This window comes from Balaenoptera ricei, chromosome 11, assembly GCF_028023285.1.
Source record: "Balaenoptera ricei isolate mBalRic1 chromosome 11, mBalRic1.hap2, whole genome shotgun sequence".
NCBI classification, from domain to species: Eukaryota; Metazoa; Chordata; class Mammalia; order Artiodactyla; family Balaenopteridae; genus Balaenoptera; species Balaenoptera ricei.
The window spans coordinates 88,638,194-88,658,066 of record NC_082649.1 but is presented as its reverse complement, the minus strand read 5'-3'; positions in this window follow the sequence as shown (position 1 = coordinate 88,658,066).

The following is a 19,873-nucleotide window of genomic DNA, read 5'->3' as shown; positions in this document are numbered from 1 at the left end:
CCAGCAGTGGTTAAGAATCCTCCTGCCAATGCAGGGGACACGGGTTCGAGCCCTGATCTGGGAAGATCCCACATGCCTCAGAGCAACTAAGCCCGTGAGCCACAACTACTGAGCCTGTGCTCTAGAGCCCGTGAGCCACAACTACTGAGCCTGTGTGCCACAACTACTGAAGCCTGTGCACCTAGAGCCCACACTCCACAAGAGAAGCCACTGCAATGAGAAGCCTGTGCACCACAATGAAAATCCAATGCAGCCAATCAATCAATAAATCAATAAAATAAAAAAACAAATGAGTAGCACGCTAGTATTTCCACTGTGGCATTTCCAGTTGTGGCAATTACTGCTAAAAAGAAGCAAACACTGTATACACTATAAAGCCCAGCCTAGCCTGTGGAGGCAAAAAGATTTTCATCCAAGTCCATCCCAACTGTGCTGTGAACTAGCTGTCCTTGGGCAAGTTATGGTCTCAGAGCCTCAGTTTCCTCATCTGTAAAATGGGCACAGATGGTATTAGCATCTTCCTCAATGGTTTGTTATAAGCACTGAACAAGGCAATGCATAAAAGGATTTATGTTCCTTAAGGCAATGCATATAAAGTGCTTGGAATGGTGTCAGTACTCTGTAAGTGTAGCTATTATTAAAACACATTTTTCACTAAAACCAGCATGTGTAATCCTTCCCTCCCACTCTTAAATAGAAGTCTTAAAAAAGGCTTTTGATCCAATTATGGTTAAAAAAAATTATCATATACATGGGGAAAAGACAAAGAAAACATACTACCATTTTAATGTTTGTCTCTGGGTGTAACATTATATATAATTTTTATTTTCTTCCTTCAGCTTTCTGTGCTTTCCAGATTCTTTGGCAATGAGCATGTACATTACTTTTATGACCAGAGGAGAAGCGCTGACAAATGCTGTCTTTAAAAGAGAAGAAAAATATAGAAATAAACTGCAACATGATTTTGTAGGAACTGGGTGAAAAAAAAAATTCCCAAGTTAGATGGAGAAATAGATGTTTTCTGGTCAAGAGCTTATTAGGAGGGAAATGACATCAATTTGGGTTCACATCAGCTCGAGTGGCAAATCATAATGCAAAATGAAAGTACATTCAGCGGGGCTGAACCCACGCTGGGATTTTGTCTCGTGAATCATCGAGCTAGAAATGACCTCAGGAGGACATGTGACCCTGCCCCCTCCCCTCACCTTGGGAAAGCCGGCCCTGCAACTTTTCAGGACAGATGAGCAATGGTCCTATTTATAAGCCCTCTAGGAACTAACTCTACATACATTACCTTCCTCCTAAGCTTCAGGCAGGCTTGATTTATCCTCTGCAGGTGCCCCCAACTAGCGGTCTCCAACCCAGTTCTCCTGCCTGGGAGAGGCCTGCGAGTTGGCCCAGGTCCTTCCTGCTCACCGTGGGTCCTTGCACAAAACTTAGTTCCCCTGGAAGTCCATTTTGACAACTGTATAGCAGGGATAGGAAGGATTCGAGAAGATAAGGCAGAGCCGGGAGTTAGATGTTAAATGGGGGGGGGGGGGGGGGAGGAGGGGGGCGTCTCTTCCGGCCTCAGAGCCCATGTGTTTTATCATGTCTCTATTACCCTGGTGGGAAAAGTGACACATAGCAGAGGTAGCCTGTCTGCAAAAAAGGTGATGGGAATTTGGAGTTGGGGGTTGCGAGCCAGTGAAAAGGAAGTGAGGGGATCTGGGGAGGGAGGAAGGGAGAGATTGAGAGGAGAGGGTCCAGAGCGATATAAAAAGCATCTCGGGAGAGCAGTGATCAGCAAGGGCATATGCAGAGCAAGAGAAACCCCGACAGCCGAGGAACTCAAGGACCAGGCTGCTGGAGATGCCCTTTTAACCGATGGCGCTTTGCAGGACTGTCACTCCCCTCCCATCATCCACAAGCTTTTGGGAACCAGCCTTGTGTTCGTGGTGCTTTGGGAGGCGTGAAGGAAGTGAGGTGGTCCGGGGTAACAGAGAGGGGGACAGGGGGCGGCAGCCTCAAGAGCAATGGATGATGGTTAAGGACCAGGGAACAGAAGTGACCAAGGCTGCAGCCCTCACTGACCTGAGAAGGTAGATCTTTCTGGAAATCTGTGGAGGTTTTGAAGGAGACTTGTCAAAGCACTACTATGGAGGTTGAAACTGTTTTCCCAGTTTATTAAAGGAAAGGGTGATTACTGAATTCCAAAGAACCTGGGGCTCTCCAAGGGGGAGATGTCCGGGTGACAAGTATTAGCAGTGCTCGTATGAGTAGTAGTGAAGAGTATTACTATTAGTATTGATATTGGTATTGGCATCAGTATCTTTTATTCCTTTGCCTCCCTCACATCCTCGATTAGCTCCTGCATCCGTTCTCCTGGGGCCAAATCAATGAACCACCAAGACCCTGCCTCCAGGCATGCTGATGAGCATGGCTTGTGGTATCAAATTAAAAGCCCTCCTGAGGTCAGAGAAATACACTTACTGCTCTCTCCCACCCCTCCCCTATTCACATGCCAGGTCACTCCATCACGAAAGGAAATGAAATTGGCCTGGAATGAATTGCTCTTCCCAGAGCCATGCGGGTCCCTAACCTTCCTAGATGGCTGCCAGCTGAAGGGATGATTATCTCTTGCTGCTGTGATTACAGATCACCCCACAATTCAGTAGTTTAGAGTAACAATAAACCCTTAATTCTCTCACACAGTTCCTGTGGGTCAGGAAATAGGGAGTGGCTTAGCTGGGTGGTGGTGGCTTGGGGTTGCTCAAGAGTTTGCCGTCAGGATGTTACCCTGGGCTGGAATCATCGGAAGGTTTGGGGCAGGAGAATCTGCTTCCAAGGTGGCTCGCTTACATGGGTGGCAAGTTGGTGCTGCCAGTTGGCCTCAGTTCCTTGCTCCAAGGCCCTCCCCCTGAGCACACTTGTGTGTCCTCATGATGTGGCGGCTGGCTTCCCCCAGAGTGAGTGATCCAAGAGAGAGGAAGGCAGAGTCACAGTGTCTTTTATGACCTAGCCTCAGAAGTCACACTCTGTCATTTCTGCAGTATTCTATTGGTTACACGGGTCAGCCCTACTCAATGGGGGAGAATCCAAGGGCATAAATGCCAGTAAGTGAGAATCACCGAGGCCATCCAGGGCTGGCTACCACTCCCAGGTACCAACTGAAACTGACTAAGCTACCATTGACAGATACACTTGTTGTTTCTTTCTACATGAATGCGAAATTAGCCAATTTTCAGTTACATGAAAATGATAATCCTACTTGACATGTGTGCATCATTTCATCTTCTGAGAGCTATTTCTGCTCCATGCTGCAGATGAGAAAATGAAGCCTCATGGAAGTAAAGTGACTTGCCCAGTGTCCCAAAGTTAGAAGGTTCTAGAAGCCTGGGAACTGAACTTGTGTGTTGTAGCTCCTAATCCATTGCCCTTGCCATCATACCACACAGCTGCCCCCAAGCCTCAAAGACACCACATGTGTCCCTATCTTCCAGGACAAATGTGAACTGGAGAGCAGTTGTAGTGGAGTGAAGGAAATCTTTTTATTTTTAATTTTTTTTATTACACAGCTGATCCATGCTCATTTGGAAAGGCTACAAAATAAAAAATGATTCTTTAGAAAAGGAAGGAAGAAAAGACATTCCCCCATAATAATACCACCCAGATCTAGCACTGTTAACATCTTAGTGTATTCCCCTAAGAACAAAGGAAACAGTTTTAAAATGCATTACATTTACTACGGCATCTCCAGGGCGGACGCTGAAGGAAACCCCATCCACTTGGCTTTGCCTGAGGAGAGGAAGGATGTGAAATATGACCTCTTGAGTGCGGTGGGCTGTGTGTGTGTGTGTGTGTGCGCGCGTGCTCGAGCGCGCTTGTGCACACGTGTGTACACGCCTGGTACTTCTCTGTCCAGGCCAGGGAGGTTTGGCACACCAACACTTAGCCAAGTTGGTGGGGGATTTATTACAACCTTAGCAGAGAGTGTTTCTTCAAGCTAGAGGCAGGGCAGCCATGGCTCCGGGCGGCAAAGTGGCTCACCCTCTGGTTTGGTTCAAGTTCCTCCAGGCAGGAGAAGGTTGTTTCAGTTTAATTCCATCCATTTGGCCTTCTACGCTGCCCGCTGAGAGGTTGGGGCCCTACGTGCTCCCAGGGCACCGCAAGGCCCCCTTTCATCGTGTTCCTTACACTTAAAATGTCTTATTTGTGACCCGCTCCCTTGCCCCTCCCCCAACCAGAAGGTCAAGCCCCCAGGAGGGTGCCTCATCTGCCTTGTTCACCTGTACCTACCTCCCAGCACCTGCCGCTCTGTCTGGCAGGTTGTCGTACTCAAAACATGTCTGAATTGACTGCAGGGTTTGGGGGTATACACAAGAGAGTTGCCAAGGGCATTCACAATTCGTATCTACTAGGAACTAGATCCTGCTCAAGGGGGGCAGTCAGTGTCCCAGGCACCTTCTCTATGTCATCTATTTGTGACACAGACCCACCAAAGTCAGATGGCCACCACCTGGAGACAGAAGAGGCAGGCCTACATTTTTTCTTTGAAGAACTGTAAGAAGTGTTCCAATGTATTATGCACCTGTCTGTCCTCAGCTAGAGAGGTGGAATAAAATGGAGTGAGACTGATGAAATGGAGTCAGTCTCAGCTTCTGGAGATTCCATCCTCCAAGTACAGCATCTAGGAGGTAGTGAGAAGCAGCGTTATGAGCAGCAGACTTGGAGTCAGATGACCTAGGAATCAAATGCCGTGTCATCTACATTTCAGTTGTGTGAGTTGAGGGAGTTTTGTTGACCTCTCTGAGCCTCAGTTTCCTCATCTGTGAAATGGGAACAACAGCACTAAATTTTCAGTGCTGAGCTACTTCAGTGAGAAAAAAGTGAGAGTTGCTGGCGTAGTGCCTTGGCAAACTGTCTGTGTCTGAGTATATATACTTTTCCCTCTGGGAAGATCTCCTTTAACCTTGCAAATCTGAAAGCAGTGCCACCTACATGACTCCTGAAGCTTTTGCATGAGGAGTGCATTGATCAATTTTGCCCCTGCACAGCTCCCACTAAACTGCATCTCTATTCATGGACATAGAACCATCTCCTCGTGAGATTAGGAGATGCTGGAGCACAGCTCCAGGCAGTGAGACTGAGTGGCCCTCCCGGAAGTCCTGGAAGCCCACTCTCAGCACCAGTCAGGACCAGTCAGGGCTGAAGGAGAAAATGAGCAGGCTCTGCCTATAGGGATCTCCTTTTTTCTGCTTGGGTTGGGTTGGAGAGGTCCCTTCTCTAGCAGAAATCCAGGTTTGCGGGCTGAAGCTGAAGACCAAGGTTTCAGATGGTAATCCCAGAACCAGGACATTAGGAAGTGCCCTGTGGCTCCCCTGCCTCTGGACTTCTTCCCTCTCTTTGGGCATATTTCCTGTCGAAGGGACTCTGGGTGCTTCAGGCTCTCTCACTGTGGTTTCTTCTCTCCCCATCACAACTTACCCCTACCAAGTATGACTCGCTAAACCTAATTGCTTTGACAATCAGATCCATGTGAAAAAGTTACTGGGTCACAGTTTGCAAGGTGTGACAACTTACAGTTAACTAGGGTCTTCCTGCAGATCCCACCTGAATTCTCTGGGCGGGAGGACTGGAAATCGTGTCCATCCCGCCCCCAGGGTCTTCCGTCTTTCCACAGCATCTGGGAAAGCAGTCACAAGTGTTAAGTATTTGTCATCTTTGATCGAGACCAGTGTCCCAGCCCCATTTTATGGATGAGAAATCTAAGAATTTGAGGGGTGAAGTGACCTCCCCAAAGTCTCTTGGTAACTTTGTGGCAGAACGGGGGGTAGGGGTGCGGGTACAGATCTCCTGACCCCTTTCCAACTGCCTGTCCCTAATGATAGAATCTTTACACTCAAACTGAGATCTGTAGACCAGCAGCATTGGTGTCACCTGGGAGCCTTTTAACAATGGAGAATCTCAAATCCAACCTGAGACCTATCGAAACAGAATCTGCATTTTAACAAGATCCGCAGTTGATTCATATGCATTTAGACTTTGAAAAGCCCTGGTCCAGAACTCACTTTTCCCCCCTGGTTCCTTTCTCATTATTACTTTAACTCCAAGGGTCTGTGAACCTCCGAGGCTGAATTTAGCACAATCTCAACACACAATGTTCGAGTCCCAGTGTAATTACATACAGTGCAGTTTTCCAGTGGAAAAGATTTCTACTCTGTTTCTGACATTGTTTCCTTTGCCTTATTTAAAATTCTAAAAAGAAAAGCCTCATTAATGGGGTCCTTTTTAGAATGGGCAGGAGAATCTACCGTCTTAAATTTCTAGCAGAAAAGGTATGATAGACACTTAATAATCATAACTGGGTGGTGAAATGTATGTGAAAGTACTTAGTAAATTATAAAGCAGCGCACAAATGTTACTGATTATAATTCCTCGGCTGTAGGAGCACAGAATGAGATCCTTCATGAGCCCATTCAGGGTGAAAATGTTTTTCAGGAATATGATGTGAAACTTTAAAGTTTTTAAATTATTTTCATTTTATTAGACATCCAAGGAGCTAGACTTGTGGTTATCAACCCTGGCCATGCATCGGAATAATTTGGGGAGCTTTATTTAAAAATATATGGCCCTGGGCTCTGGACCTAGATTCTATTTCTTGAGGTCTTGAGGGTGGGACTGGGCAAGGGTCTATTTTTAAACTCTCCCAGGTGATTCTAATACACAGTGAAATTGGAGAACCACTGAGCTGGAAAGTTGTTATTTCCAGGTTTACGGTAAATATATGTGAGCGAGCATTTTATCCATATTGATGATATGGCTGAAGTTCAGGTTTTCTAATTTCTACATCTTAGTGATAATCAAACCACCAGGAGGTATAGCCGGAACTGAAATACTAATGGCTGCTGATTCCAAAGGGTATTAAGTTGGTAGTGACCATTTATTTCATCCATCATTCATTCTTTCACAATTTCATGTCCTCGACCAGCTAACATAACAACATCAAGGACTGAGTGAAATCCTGACAGTCTGTTTGTGTGCAGACTTGTACCCCAGCATCAACAAACAAATTCTCAAATTCCATGTGGTCTTACTCCAACGATTAGACATTTTGACGATGCAGGTTTGAAAGAACATTGATGAGGATTTAGGAGGCCTAAATTCGAGGGAATGTTCTTTCCTGCAGTTGTCTGATACTGAGTCAGTTTCCTGCTCTGAAAAATGAGGGTGTTGGACCAGTGGTGATCGAAGCTGGCTGACCATCAGATACATCTGGAGAGCTTTGTAAAGCCACAGATTTCAAGATCCTAGAGTTACCGAATCTAGACAGCTTGGGGCGGGGAGAGAAGTGTTGTAAAGAAGGAGTTTTAAAAGAATCCTGAAAGCTGACTGAACGATCACCTGTGTTTGGAGCCATTGAACAAGATAAGCTCCTAAGTTCTCGGCTCTAAGAATCTATGACATGACACCTATTCAGTTAAATTCTTATATCAGAGGAAACTGGTCTGCGGTTGAGGCCTGGCCAGAGGGCGGGGTCTACAGGGGGTCTAGAAATCTGCATTTTTATGAGCATCTGAGACATCCAAACTGCTTTTGATCTCCCTGTAAAACTTAGTTGGCAGCCTTTCTCAAACTTCCCTTCTGATAAGCATCTCTTGGGTCCTTCAAGGAATGAATGGATCAATAAAATGTGGTGTATCCATACAATAGAATATTATTCAGCCATAAAAATAAATGGCATATGGCTACCTGCTACAACATGGATGAACCTTGAAAACATTATGCAAAGTGAAAAAAGCCAGATGCAAAAGGCGATATACTGTATAATTCGTTTATGTGAACTTTCCAGAATAGGCAAATACATAGAGACAGAAGGTTGATCAGTGGTTGTCAGGGGTTTGGAGGGAGAGAGGAATGCAGTGGGACTGCTGATGAGTAGGGGTTTCTTTATCGGGTGATGAAATGTTCTCGGTGATGGTTGCACATATTTGTGACTATATTAAAAACCACTGAATTGTGTACTTTAAAAGGGTGAATTTTATGGCATGTGAATTATATCTTAAAAAAAATTCCCTGGAAATTTGCTTAAAAAACCAGATTCCGGGCTTCCCTGGTGGCGCAGTGGTTGAGAATCTGCCTGCCAATGCAGGGGACACGGGTTTGAACCCGGGTCTGGGAAGATCCCACATGCCGCGGAGCAACTGGGCCCGTGAGCCACAATTACTGAGCCTGCGCGTCTGGAGCCTGTGCCCCGCAACAAGAGAGGCCGCGATAGTGAGAGGCCCGCGCACCGCGATGAAGAGTGGTCCCCACTTGCCGCAACTAGAGAAAGCCCTCACACAGAAACGAAGACCCAACACAGCCATAAATAAATAAATTTAAAAAAAAAAAAGAAAGAGGAAATCTATTAAAAAAACAAAACAGATTCATAGGCCCTACCCAAAATCCACTGATTTAGTACCTCCAGGGTAGGAACCTAGGAATCTGTTTTTTAATAAACTCCCCAAATGATTCTTATCAAAATTGAAGTTTAGGAAGAGCTCCTTGGTGCTCAAGCCTGAGCTGCCCTTCCTCATGGACCCTGGAGACTCCATCTGTGGTTAGCAGCCTCTAACATGGCCCCCGTGGTCCCTGCTTTTGGTGTTCTGATCCCCTTGAGTGTGAACTGGGCTTATTTACTCTCTTCCAAGAAATAGAATACAACAGAATTGATGGGATGTTGTTTCTGATTTTAGGTTTCTAAAAGAATGTAGCTTCCATCCAAAGAAGATATACAAATGACCAATAAGCATATGAAAAGATACTCAACATCACTAGAGAAATGCAGCATCATTAGAGAAATGCAAATCAAAACCACAATGAGATATCACCTCACACCTATTAGGATGGTCACTATAAACAGACACACACAACACACACACACAGAGAAAATAACATGTGATGGTGAGGATGTGGAGAAATTGGAACCCATATGCACTTTTGTTGGGAATATTCACTGGTGTAGCTGCTGTGGAAAACAGTATGGAGGGTCCTCAAAAATGAAAACTAGAAGTACTATCTGATCCAGCAATCCCACTTCTAGGTATATATCCAAAAGAATTGGAAGCAGAGTCTTGAAGAGATATTTGCACACTCATGTTCACAACTGCACTATTCAGAATAGCCAAGGGGTAGAAGCAACCCAAATGCCTATTGATGGACGAATGGATAAAGAAAATGGCGTATGTACATACATTGGAATATTATTCAGCCTTAAAAAAGAAGGAAATCCTATCACATGCTACAACACGGATGAACTTGAAGACCTCCTAGATTAAGTGAAATAATCTAGTCACAAAAACCAAATAACTGTCAGTTCTACTTCTATGAGGTCCTTAGAGCAGTCAAATTCAAGTAGAACGGTGGCTGCCACGGGCTGAGGGGAGTAGGAAATGGGGAGCTGTTCAATGAGGATAGAGTGTCAGTTTTGCAAGATGAAAAAGTTTTGGAGATCTGATGCACAACAATGTGAATATACTTGACACTACTGAACTGCACCCTTAGACATGGTTAAGATGGGTTTTAAAAAAAAATAGATTGCAGCTTCCATTTCAGGCTCTCTCACTCCCTCTTGGTGTGCTCACTCTCTGGCTCTGGCTCTCATTCAGATCATCAGCTGCCATGTTGGGAAGACACTCAGACAGCCTATGGAGAGACCCATGTGGTGGGGAGTAGAGGCCTGCCAACAACCATCTGGGTGAACTTGGAGGTCAATCTTCTGAGGCCTGCCAACTTGTGAATAAACTTGGAAGTGGATCTTTAACCCCCAAGTCAGGTCTTCATATGAAACTGCAGCCCCGGCAAACAGCTTGACTGCAACCTCATGAGAGACCGAGGGACACTCAGCTGAGCTGCATGTGATTTGTGGGATAATGAAGTCTTGTTGTTTTAAGCTGCTGAATTTGGGGGTAATTTGTTATGCAGCAATAGGTGACTAATACACCATCCAATGCATTTTGCTCAGTTAGATTGCAGTGCAGACCCCACCGTGTTGCTCCAGCTGTAACTCTGCTTTTCAGGATATGAAAGAATATATATATATATATATATATATATATATATATATATATACACACACACACACACATATTTATATATATATATATATATAGTGGTAGGTCAAATAGTAGGACCCCCGAAATGTCCACATTCTAATCCCTGGAACCTGTGAATATGTTAGGACACATGGCAAAAGACCATTGCAGATGTAATTAAGGTTACAGACTTTAAAATAGAGAAATTATCCTGGATGATCCAGTGGGCCCAGTCGAATCACATGAACCCTTAAAAGCAGAGACCTTCCTCTGGCTGCAGGTAGGAGAGATTTGGCAGAAGTCGAAGTTGGAGAGATTTGAAGTGTGAGAGGGACCCCGCCATTGCTGGAGGGGACAACGTGACCAGCATGAGAATGAATGTGGGCAGCCTCTAGGGGCAAAGACCAGCTCCCAGCTGACAGCCAGCAAGGAAGCGGTACCTCAGCCCTACATCTGTCAGGAACTGAATTCAGCCAAAAACCTGAACGAGCTTGGAAGCAGTTTATCCAGAATGTCTCCAGGAGGGAATGCAGCCCTGCTGAAACCTTCATTTTGGCCTTGTGAAACCCAGAACGGAGAAACCAGTCCAGCCAACTGGGACTTTGGATTTACAGAGGTGTGGGATAATAAATTTGTGTTATTTTCAGTTACTTAGTTTGGGGTAATTTGGGCAGCGATAGAAAACTAATGTAATTATATGGATATGATATTTATTGGTTTTGAGTACTTTCCTATCAGGTATCATAGCTATGCAGATGTTTCACGATGCTATTTATCATTTTCCACTTATCCCACTGAAGCACTCATTCACTATCTCAGTGCCTCTCTGTACTGCAGGCTTGAGTGTTCCATGCATTGTTTTTCAAGGCTCTCTGGGAAAGACACTCCTTCTTTGGGAGCCTGGCGTCTGGCTGGAGGAAGACTGAGTGCCTGCTGGTTGTTTCTGAGGCTACTAATCAATACTTACCATTAGGACGACAACTCCATGCATCACTAAGCTTTGACCTCTGTGCCCCAGAGCCGTCCCAAGATGCCAATTGATGTACAGGCAATATACATATTCCTCAAATGCAATATCCCTTTCATAGACTTCCCTGAATTAAATTTTAGAGGCTTTAGCCATGGCAAAATAATGTTGCTAATGTACTAGCAAGCCCAGAATATTTAGAAAGTGTGCTTGGATGAAAGTAATTGTGTTTATGCTTTCTAAAAAGATGTTTGGGATGGACACTGCATTTGGACTGATGGCCAGCTGTTCCTGTCTCCTACACAGCTGGGTGGTGCTGGCATAAACTGTCTCTTAAGTCAGCCGTGAAAATAAGTACATACCTACAAGCCCAAGACCTGAAAGCAAGCAGTTGCCCCCCTCTAGAAATCACAAGGCAGGCCTAAAAGAGCCTGAAAGAGCTTTAACTGCACTTTTCTGTTATCTACAGCTTTTGGAATTTTATTTCCCCAGAAGTATGTGTTTTTCAAGGAGCTCTTCCGAATGGTCTGCCGTCACATAACACTGTGGCGCTCTGAGTAAGACACCTCTCCTCCTGTTTTCCTGGATCTATCCAAATGGGATCAATTGCCAAACAGTTGTTTGGATTAAATCCAAATAGTTAATCTAATCAGGCTTTCAAGAGGCAGTTATTTTGATTAAAGGAGCTATATCTGAATGACCTTTGGCAGCTTTTTATATCTAATCAGTGGGTCCCACACATTTAGCCCTTCTGTGGAACCAGGGGGTGTTGATTGCTCAGGTGAAAAGGGGTTTATCGAAAGAGAAGACTCACAAAACCCTATTGAAGAAAGGATAGCTGAGCCTCAAAGGCACTGAAAAGCCATTAAGAATCCAAAAGGGCTACTGCCTCTGTCTCTTTCTGGAGCCGCCTGGCCTCCCATCATTGCTTTACTCTGGAATTCTCTGCTTACTAGTTGGTGTGCGCAAGGCTGAGAATTCTCTTAGCCTTGAGTTTACATCACTGTGAGTTCTGTACCCATAACCATCATGATGAACTTCATCCTGAGTCTGAATTCCGATCCACTCAATTTTAAATTCCCAGGAGAGAATTTGATTGGCTTGGTGTGGTCAGGTGTCTAGTTCTGGTCCAATCAGCTGTACCCAGGATGAGTCGGGGTCACAAGGCATGAAGGCCTGGCTCCTCCAGGTGGTGGATAGGGCAGGGAGAAAATGATGCCTCCAGAATTTTTTCTGAGCTGGTAATAGCAGATGCCTCTTTGCTACTTCTTTTCTTACCCAATCTGCAAACTCTTTAAGGGTAGAGGGGTTTTCTCATCTTTGTCTTCACCACCATACTTAGCTCAGTGCCTTATATAAGGATGCTCAGTAAGTTAAAAAAAAAAAGTTTTTAATGCCAACTTCCAGTCATATGTACTTCTCATAGTCCTTACCATGCTGGTCTTAACCTATCTGGGTGTTTAGCCAAGAAAAGCAGGGTCAGATGGGCTGAGCACTCCCGCATTCTTTCTTCTAGCACTGCTTAGGTTAATAATAACTATTATGTATTGTCCATTTTCCAAGAGCCTAATGTAATGCAAAGTGCTTTATACATCATTATCCCATTTATTTGCTATGATAACCCTATAAGGAAAGTGGAGTTCAGAGAAGTTCAGTAACTTGCCCAAGGTCACATAGCTCCAAAGAAGTATGGTCAATTCTAAACCTAAATCTATAGCCCTGTCCTCTTAAACACTGTCTTTGCCTTCCTCCTGGGACAGGAGGAGTTGTGAATGAGGCTGAGAGATGAAGCTAAAAGGAGAGGTGTTGGCTGAATCAATGCCAATTTTGTGAACTAAACAAAGGTGTTCTGTGCTAACAGGTTTTGAAAGCTTTTTGAACATGGCCTTGCACTTTTCATGGTTCTGAGGTTTTCCTACAACTCTTCTTAATTGAGTCTTTCCAGGCTGAGCTGCAGGATTTAAGTAATTCAACAACAAGAAAAGAGTCCTCAGAATTCTCTTCCTTCCCCTTTAAGCTGGGTGAGAAGGTGTCCCCCAGCTTTCTGCTTTTAACCACTGGAAAACATTCCAGGGAATCCGAGACAAGACCTGGATCAGGGCCGTCATTTTTTATTGTGCTTTGCATAGTGAGGGCTAAAATCCAGGCTGCTCTCCACTCATCAAGTCATGTACCCTGGCACCAGGCTGGCTGTATTGCTTGGAGGGAGAGGTGCCCTACTCTAATTCACATGCTAGGGCACCGTGTGGGTGCACTGTGGTCCAGAGGCAGCCCTGAATGGATTTAACATTGTTTCAGATCCACCCTGCTTTAGGTTTGGATTATGATTTGTGATGATGCCATTTCTGGATAATACCTCTAATCTCTGTATTGGTAAGAGGAATCCAGATTCTTTCTCAAGGGAGAGAGGGGTTGACATTGGTGCCTAGAACTGAGTTTTCACATGCTGGTGGGAAGGCGGGGTCATCTCCTTGACACTTTCCAGCTGGTCTCTCCACCCACAACCCTAATCCAAGCCACAGTGGGTAATCTTAGCGGTCTTGGGAATGGTGGGGAAAGAAACTGAAAACTCAGTTAGCAAAACAACTGGTCCCAGCCTTAGAGCAGGCCAGTGTTAACCCCGAGAGAGGCTGGCTTGCCTTAGAGCTCTTTCTTTCTGAGGAATCTCAAAGTCCTTCCACCCAACCCCCAGGACACTACAGGCACAGCTAAAGGGTTACATAGTATTTATGCCCTCTTTACTTCTGTTTCTAGATACTGTTAAGATGCCTTTCCAACATGCTGCCATGATTTAAATTAGGCATGTGTGCTCATCCTGAAATATACACACTGGAATATATTTGGAACAGAGATAGGATTTTAAAGAAACAGAGATTATGAGTTTCAAGATCCCCTTCCTCCTGCCCCTCCACCAGGCTCATTCAATACCTGGAGATATTTAAAACGTGGCATTACCTTGGTAGTAACGCATAGTGGTGAAAAAACAGTCAATCTGAAGGGACAGATCTGGGTGGGTTCAGATCTTATGTCTGCCACTTACTAGCTGTATAACCTTAAGCAAACTGCTTCAACACTCTAGGCCTCATTTTTCCTCCTCTAAAACAGAGATAAGTTTCTTCTCCATAACCTCATTGTGAGGTTCCATGAGATAATGCATGTAAAACAGTGAGGACAGGGCCAAGAACATAGCACCCATAAATGCCAGTTCTTCTCACGTCTCGAGGTGGGAAGCTAAATTCTGGTTGAGAACTTGAACACGTGAGACAGTTTTTGTCGTCTTTTGTTGGAGGTCCCCCTGTACTCCACGTGAACGCTTTCAGAATTTGATCCTAGTGCCCAAAACCTTGTCTGCGTCATTACTTCCACCAGGAAGACGTTCTGGTTACCATGACATGCACTTAGCCGTCAGCATGCCTCTCTGTCTCAGTCTCCAGGCCCCAGAAGTGCAATGTTAGGCCAGGGAGCTTGTCAACAAGGGTGCAAAGCTGGAAGGAATGGGCTGTCCATTGGACGTACTTCAGTTGCAAAGTTGTGTGGAAAAATGAAATAGTGAAAACTCAGGGCACTGGTGGAGAGACAGAGCTCGTGGCAGCAAATTTTCCATTCTTATGCACAACTGCTTCTCTGTCTGGGATAAAACAGAACTTCCCAGTGGCTTCTTTTTAATCTAAGGAGGCAGTCAGTGGATGCCGGGATGAGGCAGCCCTTGGTTAGCTGCTACTAGGAACCTCTGGCAAGTTATTGAACCGCTATATAGCCCAGTTTTCTCCTCTATAGCATGGAAATATTAATAGCATCTATCTATCTCACTTATGTTTTGAGGATTAATTGGGATAATGAATGTAAAGTGTCTGGCACACAGTAAGCACTCAGTAGGTGTACTTTATGGCCAGCATCATCGTAATTATTACCTACATCTTGGTGATACTCAGTATATGATCTGCAAAGCAATCAGCCTTCTGTCCAAAGTTGGTAAATAGATGGTGGATGGATGTCATATCTCTGTTGTGAATATCAACTATGAAATTTAATCATTCTTTTCAAAGCTCTCTAAGCGCTTGTCCCATTCTGTAAGCTCTCTGGGTTGCTTCCCCATGGCCCATGCTCACCCTATGAAAGGATGCTTGCCTATGGCAGACACTGCTGGTTACCCCCCCAACTGTCAGTCCCCCTTCTTTCTTGTGTATAGAACACCAATCTGTTCAGGCAGCCATGTACCATGTGCCTGGCCCCAGGAGAGAAATCATAATTGGTGTAAGCCATTTATGGCTGTCCCCTTTGCCTTTATCTTAATCGGTCTAGGAGAAGGCATGGGATTGAGTTTCCAATGAGATATAAGGGAAAGTCTCCCAATAAAAGGAGAGAGCAGTGTGGGGTGAGCCTCATTTTGGCCCCTGCTGTCTTCCTTCCTGCTTTAGGTACTGTCAGGTGAGAATGTGATGCTTGGAGCTACAGCTGCCATTTTGTAACCACGTGGTTATAAGCATGAGGATGACAGAGCAGAAAAATAGAAAGAGGCCAGCTTCTTAATGACATTGCTAAGCTGCCAGGCTGACTCTGGGGATGCTTGCCTCCAAATTTCTATTTTAGTATACAATAACTGTTCTTATGATTTGGCCTATTGTGAATCTGATTTTCTGCTGCTTAATTGATACCCTCCTTTTCTGTTTGCCAAGTCTGGAAAATGACTGCTATATAAATTCTGCCCAGATATAAAGACATTCAATTCCCATTTTCTTCCTCTATATTTGGATAATCAAGTGTCTTTAAATAAATTCCACACTCACCATTATAGTGAAACTGCTCTTGAAAAGGTCACCAATGACCTCTTGATTGATGTGTCCAACAGCTTCATCTAATTTCACATCTTGCTGAACCCCTGATCCATTGGACAGCTTGACCACTTTCTTATTCTTAAAGTGGGCCCCTTCCTTGGCAGATGTCACTGTTCTTTCTACTTCTCTGGTCCCTCTATTTTCCCTTCTCTTTCTGCCCTTCAACCATGGATGAAACCCGACACTCTGCCCTTTGCCTTTTCCTTCTCATCTCTCACTAGGAGCTTTCCCTGAATGCTTTCTCCACTTCTAAGCCTCCACGGGCCCGAGTGATCCCCACATCTGTGTCTCCCGTGCAGGTCTTTCCTCAGCATCAGATCCACCTATCTCTCTGTGCACAGAACGTGCCCACTTGGACGTCCCCTCAGGACTGTAGACACCATTATTTCTAAACTGAACTATGTCCCCTACAAATTACTTGTCCTCTATGACACACCTCGCCACTCACACTAGCCCTCAGCTGGAAACCTCAGAGTCATCCTCAGCATTTCCTTCTCTCCCAACATCCAGTTAATCACCACCAAGTATAAGAATGTCTCTGTTCTCAGGAGTCTGTGGCAGCTTCCTCGTGTTCACGGCCATGGCCTCTGTTCGTCATCTCTGTATCGCAAAAGCCTCTCATGCACCTCGCATCTCTTCCCTTCCCAATCATCTGCATTGCTGTTAGAGTGGATTTTCTAAAAGCAAATTGAATCAGATTGTTGGATTTGAAATTTTCCAAGCGGATAAATGTGTGTGTGAGAGGTGGATGGGTGGGGAGACTGTATCAGCCCATCATGCCCTCCAAATAAAGTTCACACTTTAAAACATGGCATAGAAGACCTCTAGTCACTCTGGGAACAGACTGGATTTTGTGTTTCGTCTCCTACCGTCTCCCCTCCACCTTCCCTACATCCTCAGCTCGACCTCCCGGGGACTCCTCTTTCCCTCTGCTGTGTCCTCTGATTAGGTGCCACACCCCCATTCCCTAGCATTCTGAACGCCTAGCATCCTCTGGTTCTCACATCAAACTGCACTTCTTCCCAAAGCATCCCCTGAGCCTAGGACTAAACCAGAGTTTCTCATTCTCGGCACTGTTAACATTTAGGGTTGGATCGCTCTTTGCTGTGGGGCTGTCCTGGGCATTGCAGGATGTTTAACAGCATCCCTGGCCTCTGCCTGCTAGATGCCAGGAGCTCCCTTCCCCCACAGCCGCGGCAAGGAAAACATGGCCAGAGACTACAAAATATTCTCTGGGGGACAAAATCGTCCCACCACCCCCGTTGAGAACCACTGAGCTAGACTGAGTTCCCTTCTTATCACCCCATAGCTCCCTGTTCTTCCCCAATCATAACACCCATGGTGCATTTTTTTTTTTTTTTTTTAGAAATTCACGTTCTTTTATTTATTTATTTATGACTGTGTTGAGTCTTCGTTTCTGTGCGAGGGCTTTCTCTAGTTGCGGCAAGTGGGGACCACTCTTCATCGCGGTGCGCGGGCCTCTCACCATCGCGGCCTCTCTTGTTGCGGAGCACAGGCTCCAGACGCGCAGGCTCAGTAATTGTGGCTCATGGGCCCAGTTGCTCCGTGGCATGTGGGATCTTCCCAGACCAGGGCTCGAACCCGTGTCCCCTGCATTGGCAGGCAGATTCTCAACCACTGCGCCACCAGGGAAGCCCTGCATTTTTAAAATGACTCGTCTGACTGTCTCATCTGTTTCAACCGACTGTTATCTCCGAGAGGGCATCTCCCAGGGCCTGGCACCCAATAGGCATGCAGTGTAGCTTCATGAAAGAGACGGCTCCATGATGGGAGCAACCTTGCTTGTCCTCTGCCTAGTGCCCCGTATGGTGCTAGCACACAGTAGGGCTCATAAATATCTGCTGAGTGAAGGAATGACCGAAGGATCCCATTCAAACACTCGTTCCCCTGTGAAACTTTTAAGTATCCGAGTGAACGTTAGAATCTTTTCTTCTCTTTACCCTGTAATATTTTGTGCATGCCCCTGTCCTCCAGCACTTATTCCACTGAATGATAATTACAACCAACTTGTTAAGAAATGTTGGTAGAAATTAAAGCGTGCTCTCTCTCTTCAGGCCTTTTTCTAGAGACAGGAAAACTAGGTCCATTCCTGTTCCCAGGGATCGCATGGTCTCCCTTTTCCTTAAACTGCTACACCTGTTCTGCCCCCGGCTGCTCTCAGCCACACCCTCCATGCACCCTCCATACCCCTCCATACACACCTCATCCATCCTCCTCAGCTGACTTCAAAGAGGAGGACGGTCTCAGAGCTGCTGAGAATTAAGAACCGACTTCCACTTCAAGGCCCCTTTTTGCCCTGCTCTCCCCTGACTGTACTCCCAGCCCTGGCAATGAATTCTGAGAGGTCTTAATAACATGGTGGTCGCTCACAGCCTCTCCCGCTGGGAGATGGGATGGGAAAGACCACCTCTGCAGCATGCCCATCCCTGATGACTTGAAATGCAAGAGGCCACAGTGGGCTCCACGGTGGAAACGAGCCTTGTATTATTCAAGTGAACAAAGCGGTGGTCAAGAAGGAGAGCAGCCTGCTTGGGAAAAGAGATCAGGAGTCAGAGAAGAGTTGGGTGGCTTTTTCTGCACAGTAGACGGTTAATATGCATTTTTTAGTCGCAAAGGCCTGTAGGGAGAAGATGCCGAAGTTAATATTTATATTTGGCACCCAATCCTCCGCATAAATAACAGCACGGAGGCCCGGTGTTTGGTTTGAGGTCAGCTCCGTTTAAACAGCCAGGCCAGGTGCAGACCCACACGCTGGACCTTTGAACTCACTGTGTAGCAATCCAGATGTTCAGCAGAGGTGATGAACTTGGGTCACTGATGATGAGAGAGTGTGGAGTGTTCTTCTAGCATCTTCCACGGGGAGCCCTGGACAGTAGACTTGGCCCCGAGCCCATTTTCCTCGCTAGAGTCAAGAAACAGTAGCAGCTGCAGTTGTTGCTAGGGATGAGGGATCATCCACTGGGGAGTTGAAATAGCCAGGAGGGGGAGGTGGGTAGCAGGAAGGAGGTCATGAAATTGACCGTGCTTAGCCGCTGCCCTCGTTTGGATTACTTAGAGCCATTCTGCAACGGGAAAAATATTAGGCTTTAAATGACAGCCCTGACAAACATGATCCGTGTGACCAAATCAGTCTCAAAAGCAACTGCTATCATTTATTAATGGAGGACTTGCCAAATCGCATGGTTCTTCTAGAGTTTTCCAAGTCCCACACTTTGCCTCAAAAATGTGCCAAGTGAGAGGGGTTTGAACTTTCTGAATTTAATGCAAAGCACATATGTTGTTTGGGGTTTGTTTGTTTGTTTGTTTTTACAGTTGCAAAATATGTTTTATAAAAAAGAACCATATAGCAATAAAATGTTAATGTAAACACAAACCCTCCAAAAGGATGCAACATATTTCTAATGAAAGGAAACAACCACCTTCGCTTCATCCACAAAAGAATAAAAAAAGATGAAGAGAGGCCGTTTCATTCGCAGATTGTGGAATCCTACCGTTTACTGCTCTCTGAATGAGTATTTTTGAGGCAAGACTTAAAAAACGGGAATTTTCAGAACGAAGCAGCTCCTGGCATAGCGGAAAGGGTGCTGATGTTGGCAGTCAGACAACTTGAATTCTGGTCTTGACTGCTGACCCCCTGCTTCCTGGCTTCCACCCCCAGCACTCCATTCGAAGTGCTCTTGTCAAGGGTACGAGTGACCTTCTAATTGCTAAATCCAAAGGGCATTTTTCAGTCCACTTCTGACCCGACCTCTCTTCAGCAGATGACATAATTGCCCACTCTTTCCTCCTTGAAATCCTCTCACCCTGAGCCTTCAATGACACCATCCCATCCTGGTTATACTCCAGATTTCCCCGTCACTCCCTCTCAGACCCTCTCTAGGCTGTTTTCTTTTCCACCAACGGCTACCAGCAGCTGCCATGGGCTGAGGTCATGCAGGCTCTGTGTGCATTTTCTTGTCAGCTCCTCACAGCAACCCTGGGAGGTAGGACTTAGT